Source organism: Balearica regulorum, chromosome 13 (genome assembly GCF_011004875.1).
Source record: "Balearica regulorum gibbericeps isolate bBalReg1 chromosome 13, bBalReg1.pri, whole genome shotgun sequence".
Lineage (NCBI taxonomy): Eukaryota > Metazoa > Chordata > Aves > Gruiformes > Gruidae > Balearica > Balearica regulorum.
The window spans coordinates 15,286,126-15,298,663 of record NC_046196.1 but is presented as its reverse complement, the minus strand read 5'-3'; positions in this window follow the sequence as shown (position 1 = coordinate 15,298,663).

Genomic DNA, 12,538 nt, shown 5'->3' with positions numbered 1-12,538 from the left:
TGAATGATTTGGTTTCTGTTCAGATTAAATGCTCATGTGAACACCCCCAAATTTGTTAATTCTCATGATTGCCCAGCATAGTCATCTCTAAGCATGTGCATTTACTATCTCAAAAGAACTATCCAGATCCTTTTATTACATTACATTGTATAGAATCTCTATGATTCTATGTGTTTATTATATCTTTGTTTAACAGGAAAATCTCTTTTCACAAAGCAGCATCAACATAAGTATTTCAATAATGTCAGACTAGCGTATGTTCTATCACACTTGCTTTTCATGGTAAGAGTTCTGGGAATGTGATTGTTATAATATTTAAATGCTCATTCAGTAATCAATAATGATCTATTAAAGATGAAAATAAAACACAAGATTTAACCCAGGGTAATAATTTACAGCCAAATAAACGAACACGTACAAATTGACTACAAATTACTTTCTAGTTTGCTGCATTACATAATATTTTAGTATCTTAAAATGACCCCCAAATACTACTGATTCATGAGTACAAATTATTATTCTTGGTAAACACCAAAATAAAATACAAAAGTACAATCAAAATATTATAGAAAACTGAAAAAAACCATAAAACATACTTGCACAGGCAATGATGTGATATGGTAACAATATTTAAAATAAACTGTCTGCATTACCCATGTGGAACAAGCAATTAGATGTGCAGGTCATCTGATTATTCATTTACTTTTATTAAAAACTTGCTACTCCCTTCAGCTTTATTGTCTAAAAACTGCTGACTGCTGACAGAGCTGCCACATTTCTATTTTTAAAAACGTGTACATAATTTTCATACTTCACTCATCACTAATCTCTTACTGATGTTTATAACAAAGGCTAAAAAAGAAAACCATAAAAGGAAAAAGAAAAAAATTTACATTCTGATTTGTCTCATTAAAGCCAACCTTTGAGCTAAAGAAGAGAACACTCTAGTAACCCAAGAAAAGAAAAAAATACACAAGTCTGACAGTAAGGCATGTACAACTTTAAAATACAAATGGGTCTGCATCAAAGAATTTAAACCCCATTCTCTATATGGCCTTCTGTAAAGCAGTCAAGGGTACAAAAAGGGAAGAGGAAGGGAGACAGGTACTGTTGCATATATCTGTTAGAGATAAGATTCAACTGAAAAATTCACTTTCAAACTTGAATTTTCATCCCATCTTCCTCACAACAGTTCAGGATACTGTGATCTGGGCTGAATGAAATTTATCACAGAAGCATCCAGCTTCCTCTGATTTTTTACAAATGTTTTTTATAACTACAAAAGGATGAACCCTTGTGGTAACTGTGTCTATGGAAAAGTTGCAATCAAAAACTTCCACTTTACTACACTCTCTTAAAAACATACTTACCTAACAAACTATGTAGTTTGCAATGACCTAGTTTCACCTGGGGCACCAGAAGCTATAAGGTCATTACTAATATTATTGTAGACAAGTGTTTTTCTTATGTTTTTATGACTGTAATGTCATCCCTATTTGACTTCACTGACACTACTCATGGCAGAATTGCTTATGACATAATTATGTAAATACATAGCTCATTATTGCATAATAGCCATACAAATCTCATGCATGCATCATTATGCAAATTTGAATAGCAGAGCAAATGTTGTTGATGTCAATATGTCCATACCAAAATAAGCTAATCAAATGAAATATAGTCCAATTAGCAGCATGGTGGGCAATCTTAAATAAAAGGAGATGCTCAAGGGAAGAAAGAGTATTTAAAAGTTATCGCAAAAATCTGACGTAAGTTCACGAAAAAATAAATATTTCTATTCAGTTGATCCCAAGACACTATAACTCAAGAAATGACGGATGATCTACCAAATATTAAGTTCTCTAAAGCTACATGTCACCTAATTTAATCTGTCTAAAAGTTAGGAATGTGATCTAAGCTAGTTTTGTAGTTACCCCTAAAGTTAAGGGGGGGGGTGGGGGGGGGGGGGGGGGGGGCGGCGGCACGGGGACAGGGGGAAAGAGAGAAAGACTTCCAGAGTCAAGTATGGCACCTTAGACATTTATGTTAAGGTGGTATTAATTACCTTCTGCAAGTGCTTATCTCTCTTCAGTGACTACAGAGAGAACTTAGTTTGGATGAATAATAAACAAACTTCTAAAATGTGTTAAGACCTAACATCTAATGTGTTAAGATCTAAATCCCACCCTGTTACATACATATATGAAACAACTCATATATCCCATCCTAACTCAAATGATCAGCTGTCTCCTTACTCTGATAATGCAAATCTGTTCTCTATACACAATAAATATATATGGAGGATGTGGCAATCTTATGTAGACTCTAGTGGGCCCTATTATCTCAAGGGCCACAGCGGATTGCTAGCTAAATGAAAACCTCTCTGGAAGGAAATCTGAGTTTTGAAAGCTTGGTATTCAAGTTTCAAGGGAGAAAAGATGTGGATGCTATCTCTGAGCTGTAGGGCTGCCTATTGTCATCAGGCTGTTGACTCCTGTCCACTTCCAGCCTGTCTCTCTGGCTTCAGAATACCCCAGGAAGCTTGGAGCGCACAAAAACATATTACATTGGAAAAAAGGGTTTGCTTGGTTTTGTGTTTGCCACATGGTATAAATAATAAACAGTGTATAAAAGCTTTAAGAAAAATACAAACAGGAACTACACACTTTTAATCCACAAGGAAACCAATAAATACAATATAAAACCAGGATAACATTTTACTTGGGGGAAAAAAACCCCAAAGTAATCTTTAAAAGCTAAAATGTGTAGCCACCACCAGTCATGTGATCTGCATTTTCACTGAAGGAATTACATAAATGTAATTAGTATCTATAAAGTGTTGACCACACACTCTAAATGAAAACAGTATGAATTTTTATTCAAAATCAGTGATATAAAATAATTGTGATTTTTATAGTATATGACATATTTTCAAGTCTTTTCAAAATAATTTTAGACAATTTCCAGACTGCAGAGAAATTGCTTGTTTAAAGTCTTTAGTACTATGTATGGTGCGAATCATATTTATAACATTTATTACATTTATTAAATGTGCAGTATGAAACAGAATAGTTATTGGTATTGTTCCTACTCCCTGACTGGCTGACATCTTTTGTCGGAAAATAACAAAAATTGGACTTTCACTACAAATATATTCTGTTTAAGAACAATTTTATACTCAGAAACAATACTTTAACAAGTAAACAGCAGTGACATGAATTCAAACAATTTATTCATAAAAGTATTTATTATCCATTTTTTAATTATTTGACTAAGCTTACTAACAGAAAGTAAACCAAAAGCTTATAGCTTCCCTGGCCCTCCCGATACTTAAAAATGGTAAGGGAAATCAGGTGAGACTGTAAGACTGACTGCTTACAAATCAAGAAATCTATTTTCAATAGGACTGAAATATTTTTGAAGGCCTAGTTAGCTTACATATTTAGCATTCATTCAGGCAAGCTTATCCTACAACAATATTAAGAAATTCTGCATTAAAGATAACCATATAATCTATTAACTAAACCAAATAAATTTAACAGCATAAAAAAATAAATACGGCAAACATCAATAGACTTCAAAGAAGTATTTACGTGTGTATCAGTAGAATATGTAGAATATTACAATCATTTAGGATGGAAAAGACCTTTAAGATTATGAAGTCCAACCGTTAACCTAACAGTGCCAAGGCCACCACTAAACCATACCCCTAAGCACCACATCTATATGTTTTTTAAATACCTCCAGGGATGGTGACTCCACCACTTCCCTGGGCAGCCTGTTCCAATGCCTGACAACTCTTCCGGTGAAGAAATTTTTCCTAATATCCAATCTAAACCTTCCCTGCCACAACTTGAGGCCATTTCATCTTGTCCTGTCACTTGGGAGAAGAGACCAACACCCACCTTGCTACAGCTTCCTTTCAGGTAGTTGTAGAGAGCAATAAGGTCTCCTTGAATCTCCTTTTCTCCAGGCTAAATAACCCTACTTCCCTCAGCTGCTCCTCATAAAACTTGTGCTGTAGACCCTTCACCAGCTTCAGTGCTCTTCTTTGGACATGCTCCAGCACCTCAATGTCTGTCTTGTAGTGAGGGGCCCAAAACTGAACACACTATTCGAAGTGTAGCCTCACCAGTGCCGAGCATAGGGGGACGATCACTTCCCTACTCCTGCTGGCCACACTATTTCTGATACAAGCCAGGATGCTGTTGGCCTTCTTGGCCACCTGGGCACACTGCTGGCTCATATTCAGCCAGCTATTGACCAATACCCCCAGGTCTTTTTCCATGGGGCAGCTTTCCAGCCACTCTTCCCCAAGCCTGTAGTGTTGCAGGGGGTTGCTGTGATCCAAGTGCAGGACCTGGCACTGAGCCTTGTTGAACCTCATACAGTTGGCCTCAGTCCATCAACCCAGTCTGTCCAGATCCCCCTGTAGAGCCTTCCTACCCTCAAGCAGACCAACACTCTCGCCCAACTTGGTGTTGTCTGCAAACTTACTGAGGGCACACTTGATCGCCTTGTCCAGATCATTGATAAAGATATTAAAGAGAGCTGGCCCCAGTACTAAGCCCTGGGGAACACAACTTGTGACCAGCCACCAGCTGGATTTAACTCCATTCACCACCACTTTTTGTGCTCAGCCACCCAGTCAGTGTTTTACCCAGCAAAGAGTAACTACAATTTGCTATACATACAGAAAACTACCTACAGAACAAAAATCTAGTTAACTGGTAAAGAGATCCAGATTAGATTGCTTGCATTTTCTACAGTCTACCCTACTTTTTCACCATGAATCAAACAGCAAAGATGTATTATTTCCAGGATATACAATACTAAGGTACCATCATTCTATTCTAGATGCAGTCACAAAGAAATTGCAGTATGGGCTAAATCTCTAGTTTAAACGTTATGCTATTTCATATGGCTAACAAGTTTAAATAAGTTAGATTATTTTTTTTTTGGCAACTAAGTGCCACTATAGTGAGCACATATAAAAACAGTACCATCTCATTTAATTTATAATCATTTTTTGAGTCTTTTTTTCTTCAGTCTGCAGGGGAAAATAAAATTCACAGTCATCCTTGATCAAGTACTGTTCCCCTGAAGCTCCTGTGAGTCAGGAGTGACCACCAGTATAATGCTGCCTCACCACATCTTGTGTTTCTACACATGCCAAAGTGAAAGAAGGTAAGGGAGGCCACAGGAGAAGGAGAAAAGAAATCAAGAAATATAGAAAGGATTTTGTTTCTGTAGACTAACACCTTTCCTATCAGGCTGTTCTGTTTCCTGCTGTGAGCTGAAGTATAGTTGTTTGCAGTTGGTCTCCCTGGCTGTCCTGGACACTCTTGTTTAAAGGAGCACATGGGACCAGCAAGAACCCACAGTAGATGGCCATGAGTACTATGCTGGATGGAAATGCTGACAGGCATATGATATGCACTTGGCACGTCTTTTGATTCAGTGAAAGCATCTAGGAATTATATACAAACAATTGCTAAGCATTATTATTATTAATGCATTGGAAACTATTGGCACTAGGCCAAAATATAGGCATGAGACAGCAGAGCTAGGGGCTCAGTTTTCTCCTTTCCTTCTGAATTCAGTGCCTCAGTGGTATGATCCCTAAAGAAAGGTGAAGATGTCCATAGACAGGCTCACTGGGGTTCAACTTCTACTCTACGTATAATGCCACAACATATCATTGGGAAATCCCTCTTCTCCTCAGATGTGTGGCTACAAGGCCTCAGTACAAGCTTTTGACTCTTGAATGTGAACCCTATGAATCAGAAGGGAGGAGCCAAGCTCCTGGAAAACACGTAATTCTCCATTCTTATATAAAAAACTTAATTGCAAAGGTTCATCTCACAGTTCTGGAGAAGCCTCTTTGCTACTCAAGAAAATTTGATTAAGAAAAATTTTACATCTAGTGCTGGTAAGCATATTTTAAAGGTCTGAAGACATCAGTACATTTTTCTTCTTTCACTAGAGAGAAATTGCCTACTACTTCTGGAAAGCAGGCATGGTACTTGTCTTGGTGCCACAATAGAAGGCCCAAAGAATACTTTGCCTTGTGTCCTTTGACATGGCACTGGGAATAGTTTTACAGAAGTGAAATGAGGCACCTCTGAAATGGCTGTGGCCACTGCTATCACTTAGACAAAACCCAATACATTTCTGGCATCCCAGCAGAAAGGCGACTATTACTATTTTGGCTGGACATATTAATTTTTCCTCAGTCTGATAAATAATATGGGGTTCTCTGGGGCTTTCTAATGTCCCTCTGTACATCACCGTGATTAGTGTAACACAGCCAAAATCTCTATGCAGATAACCAGGCATTTTCTAAACTGACCTAGCCAAAAGCTAGATTAGCATTTTCACATTCTCGTGTCCACTGATACATAACTTCAATATGGACAGCTGTTTGGGATGCCACACTCAGCCATCTAGGATTCAGCAAACACATTTGGTACTCAAACATGGTTTCTTTGCTGCCCAGGCTTATACCCATGTGTTCAGGTGGCACTCTGCCTACTCATCAGTTGGTGAGACTCTTCAGACTATTTTATTTGGGGGAGGTGACAAGCAAGTATGACTGTGGATGGTGAGACTGCTCACTCCTAAAGAAACACCTTCTGCCATACTAGGTCCTGCTTTTGGAATTGCACTTTCATAGTCAGTCCTTTGTGCAATTCTTCTTAGCTTTGTTCATTGACAATTAATTGAGGAGGAAGAAAAAGGCAGGGGGAAAGAAGATACAAAACTACTTCTCTCTTCCAGAATGACAGGTTATAACTCTTCCAGCAGTTGGAAAGCCACAGACACCAGAGGACAAATGCTGAAGGTACTTTTCACGTAAGTAAGAGCAGGGCTTAAAATGGCACTAAGGAAAACACCACTATGAAAGATAAGGCAATGAAGAGAATCACTACATTATTGCATTTTCATCAGAAAGACATCATATGTATTTTAAAATGAAAACCAATCCCTTACTTTGACTGATCTTTCCTATAGACTATTAGATTATTATTCCTTAATCTAATCTATGCAAAAATTGTTGTAGCAGAAAAGTCTGAAAATATAATGCCTGGGTGAAAAATAGAAGCAGAGAAGATGGATAATTTAAGGTTGTACCATATTTTTATCACATTTTAAACAGCTACTTGTTTACAAGAATGTGTTGAACTATTTCAAATTTGCACCTTTTAAACATTTTTTCCTCAAAAAGACCTTGACAGCAAATGTGAAATGTAAAATAACTAAATCAAATCTCATAGGAGGCCAGCAGATTAAATAAATGGCAGTGACAATACCACTTAAGAGTGCAATGAACTTGCCAAATAAAATTTTACTTTTATCAACCCAATTATGAAATCCAGGTAAGTATATTCAGCTCTGGAATCAAGCTGGAATTCTGCTATTAAATTTCGGTAGTAATCTTGGAATTTGCCAGTAGAAGCCAAGTTGTCCATACACTTTTCTTGCGCTGCTTATTCTAGTATTATCTGGGCATTAAAGTTTTTCTCACCAGAAACTGGATGGGGCTAAACTTTAACTTACACTATTTGGAGTACACTACAGCTATACCTTCCTTAAGTGGGCTATACAATTTTTTGCTATGTCATTTTAACAGGTATGTACACAAGGCAAAAACCAAAGCACAAGCTATTGTTGATATTTCCAAGACTTTAGTTATTCTGTGTTGAAAAGTTGTTTAGAAATTCTTTTGCTGACAGCTCACTGATACCATACATGTCCTATGCACAGCCTTTGCTCTTCTGGAAATGAGCAAAGTACAATATTTTGCTTAGATCCTGCTCTTTAGCCATTGACATGACATATTGCAGAAAGTCCATGACACAGAGGTTTCAATTCTGGTGCTATCTTTCACATGTACCATCTCTGATAGTGACAGAGGTTGAGAAATTTAATCTACTCTGTCACAATTTTAACTACAATCTCTCTTTTCAACACCTGCTGCACTTCCTCAGCAGACAGGGTAATGATTATTATGACAGTCATTTTTGTTTAAACATCTCTCATAAATGTAAATGCTTTCTTTCAGGATCAAGTGAGATGCTTCTCATTTAGTAGCCATTTGGTTAAGCAGCAGTCAGGTTAGACTAAAATGCTGTTCAACTCATTCCATTTTCTATTTTGCTGTTACCTTGTGGCTCAAGTAATAGCAATTTAAATTGGCGACTTTCCTGTGTGTTCTGATACCATCTTATTTATTGGGAAAAAACCCCAACCCTCTACATCCATCTGAAGCCACCCGTAATTTGAAAATAAATTCTATTGAGGACCCAAAAATCATTATTTTTTGACTACCAGCCAGCTGGCATGATTGATGCATTAAACTCCCTACCTAGAAACCACAGTTTTTCTTGTCCAAGATTGCTTTAACACTGGAAAACTGTACCAGACTGTTTTCTGCAACCAGTTATATCTGTTAACACCAATAATAAGAGCAATGCCAATGCTGAAAGCCAGTAAGATGTTAATCAGTGTGTTTCCTATCACTTCTGCAAAGCAATTTAGATGATTCAGACTACATTAGCATTTCACCACTGCTGAAGCTAGTGGTATTGCGTTGGCTACACAAATTTTGGCAGAGAGTTTGCTTTAAACAGCCTGTAGAAGATGGCAAGGTTATTGGGTGTTTATTTCTTGATATTCTTTTTCCATTTCTTTATTGCAATTATTAGAAATTACACTACACGCCTTCACATAACATATCTAGTCCAACTCTGTCTGAAATTTCTTAGTAGTGGTTCTCATTAGACAAAAGTACTTTAATATGACCTGTTACCCAGACATTTTATTTTTAGGAGAAATGGTTCTCAAATGTGAGGTGAGCTTCTCTTTATACAGTGTAACTTGATTTTACATGAAGGTACCTGTTGAAAAATCAGTGATGCCTCCCTCTCTTTCCCTGATCTCTTGTTCAAAAATATTTAGGTGTAACCTGGAAGGGACATGATGTTAATGTTTTTCTAGTTACGTTTCCTTCTACTGCTATTTGAAAAATGGGGATGGGGGAAAATACAGTAACAAAATTAAAAAGAACAAATAGAAGAAATTGCTACTTGATCTCTCTTTTTTCTTACTGGCACTATTTTTTTTCCCTTCAAGTAGTGAACTAAATACTACCTGCATACAGTTGTTTACAGTTTACAGTGTAGTAGTATAATATGCAGTGTCAGCTCTGCAGCTCAGGGCTCACCTTTTTCCACTCTGGTCAGAATATGAAGGTGAAGAGTATCTTTAATATTTTTCCTATTAATGAGCATTAAAGATTCCCAGATGCTGGTCTTTTCAGAGAAAGGATAACTTTAGCACAAAGGAAGAACAGAAGGGTACCTTTCTTGTATTCTGTGGTTTAGGCTTCACTTCAGAGACTATCTAGACTGATTATAAGACTGGTTGGCAAAAGTGAAGGATGTACTTGCAGATGTACCTGAAATCACTTCACTCTGTCTTTCATAAAATGGTTGATAAGCCATTTTGAAAAGCATGGTAATAAGGGAATTTTTTCTATTTATCCAATTAATTTTGTGGGGCCTAAATCTTTTCCCACTGAAATTGTTTACCATCCAGATCCCTCCCTCAGAAGGGCAATGTATAATGAATACATTGTATGTATAATGAAACATGGTATAATTAAGAGAAAGAAGAAAGCTTTTCTAAAGGCACTATCAGCGGGGGGAAAAAAACCAAAAAAACCCAAGGAAAACATATTTCATTCTTACTGTTGTGACTCTAATGAGATATAATTAAGTATCACTACCCCCACTAGAAGTACATCTCCCAGAGTACTAGCATAATCCTTAACCCCTTTCCTACTTATGGACATTATGAACATTTGAAACAGACAAAACCCCTAACATTTCCTGGCCCTATTCTTCTGTATTCCATGAAGATCAACACAATTTGAAGTGGCCTAGAAGTATCAAGCACTGCTATTACCCAAAGATTACACAGTAAGGCAGGACTAGATGACAATTGAACCAAGTGTGAAGATGTATTTAAAATATTAGCTGTTTTCATTTACAGAGCAACCTGCCCATGATATGAAATTAAAATAAAAAGAATTAAAGTGATTTGACTGTTTACCATCTCCTCCAAAAACCTCTTGGACTGGGTGTCTATTTTTCATCCAAGAAGCAGCTATGAAAATATGACAACTTGATCTTGGGAAAAATAATATGTTCTTGCATTTTCGCTTTTAATATAATATGAAATTTTGTATGGCAAATACAACTAGCAGATAAATACCAACTCTTTATGGGTTTTTGTAATATTGTAAATATTCAGGCAATCGTTTGTTAACAGTAGATTAATTAATATTTGTGTAAATACAATTTTTAAAACAACTTCTCAGGTAAATATTATTTCTCTTCCATAACCTACTATTCTCAAGCTCCTGCTGACATCAGTGCAAATTGACCATCCTTGGTGCTTTACAGCAAGATCTCCAACACTAATGATTGTTAGTGACTCTGGCAAATAATTCTCCTGGTTGAAATTCTCTTCTCTTGGAAGCTTTTGCCAAAGTCCTTTCTTCAAGGGTGCAAGTGATGCACGGACTTAGTGCTGGTCTGACCTAGGGCTGAGTTCTCACCAGCAGACATATTAAAAATATTTCACTGCTGTTGTGAGTAGTTAGTAATTCATTAACAACTCCTCTGGAAGTTTTTTAAATTATTATTATTATTGCAGACTTCCTTACAGTGTAACTAAAAATTAAAGTAGTTATTCAGAGAATTGCGATTTTTTTTTTTTTTCCTCCAATTGAGCATTTTTCCTATATGCATCCTGGTGGGACTGTCCTCCTTACTACAGTGATCATATTGCATTTGTATCTCTCATGTAAATCTTAACTCTTCTTGCTTAGGCATTTAAATGAAGAGAAGGTATTTGTTTTCAATATAGGGTAAATAAACTAAATGTATAGTGACTTTGCTTTTGACAGCAAGCAGCCATAAGACTATTACGATGCACTTAAGTTGAAAATCTACCTAATCATGTCACTGGAAAATTCCAACAGATTTAAATAGAGGTAGGACTTCACTCTGGGAGTTTTATCTTACATCACAAGCAATTCTATGAATTTACAGAGTTATTTTTGTTGGACTCGCTTCCATATGATTTAACCCTATAACAATGTGGCATAAAATGAAACAAAGTGGGGAGCTGCATTTCTTGGTCTTTCATAGCAAAATCCGACATTTTGAAAGTAATATAGCATGTCCTTAAAAGCTGTATTCCTCTTAATTCTAGGTACATAAACCAGGTATATCTTAAAACTAGTTTTATTACTAACATTATTTTACCAAAACCAGATTATTATGAAAAGTTAACATTTGTCCATCCAGAGAACACTGGACTGAAGACTTTTGCAATGTGTGTGTTTAAAACTTTGAAATTATTTTAAAATGTTTCTTTAATAAGTTTCTGGGGTTTTACTTATTTAGTGATCATTGATGGCTGCTTAATACACAGTTTTATTACAAATAGAACATTAGCACATCTTTTTAATCTTGCATAGCATTTAGGATAAAAGATAGGAAAGAAAGATCCTCCACAAACAAATTAATAAAATAATTTTTCTATTTTGTCTTTTGTTCCTGTAGATGAAAAAATGGTTCATGCATATAATGAAAAGTAATTGAAATCATGAGACAAAGTGAAAGAGGGAAGATCTACAGCTCTAATAAGGAAGGAGATTTCTCTCTGACCTGTGCAAAATCCTGACATTCTCAGTGAGACTACTGTCAGACTATAAAGTGAATAATCTTTTTGTGAGGAGAAGAAAAATAAAATCTTATCTAGAATATTATCTATAACACTGATCGTGACCTTTGTTTAAAAAGTTGAACTCAAGCTGGAAAAGCGTCAGAAAGGGCATTAGACTGAGAAGGTGCATGGAGAGCTTGAAAGTGGATAATAAAAGAACTCGGCTTGCTAAGTCTAGCAAAATGAAGGGGAATTTGATGGCTCTCTCTAAGTGTAAGAGGGGAGATAATCATCACTGAGTGAAGAGCATTCTTTAAGCTAATGAACAATGGAGCCATAAGAAAAATGCAAGCAAACAGAATATAAATAAATTCAAGCCAAAAATTAGAAAACAGCTTTTCAATAATTGAAGTGGTGAGGAAACCCCTTCTGGTGATGTTCTCATTCATGCTTTCTATTCTACTCATCACACATAACCAGGAATTAGTTTGTTACTCAGGCAGGGCCCTGCACAAATTATATAAGCTAAGTCAAAGGGCTCACCTTCAAGACAACCTTATATAGATCAAATCCTAAACTTCTGGACAATGCTAGCGCTTCACTAGATCCAACTTTTCATTCCTATCCCATCCTAGAGCTCCTATTCCTTCTTGTCTTCTTTCCTGGGTAGCAGGTATTTCCACCCCACTAAAAGCAGCTCTACTACCAGCTGCCATGTGCAATGGGTATACTATCTCATCTGACTCCATCCAGAAGCATTCAAATATCCTTACAACACATATCCTAGCACACTCAGTTC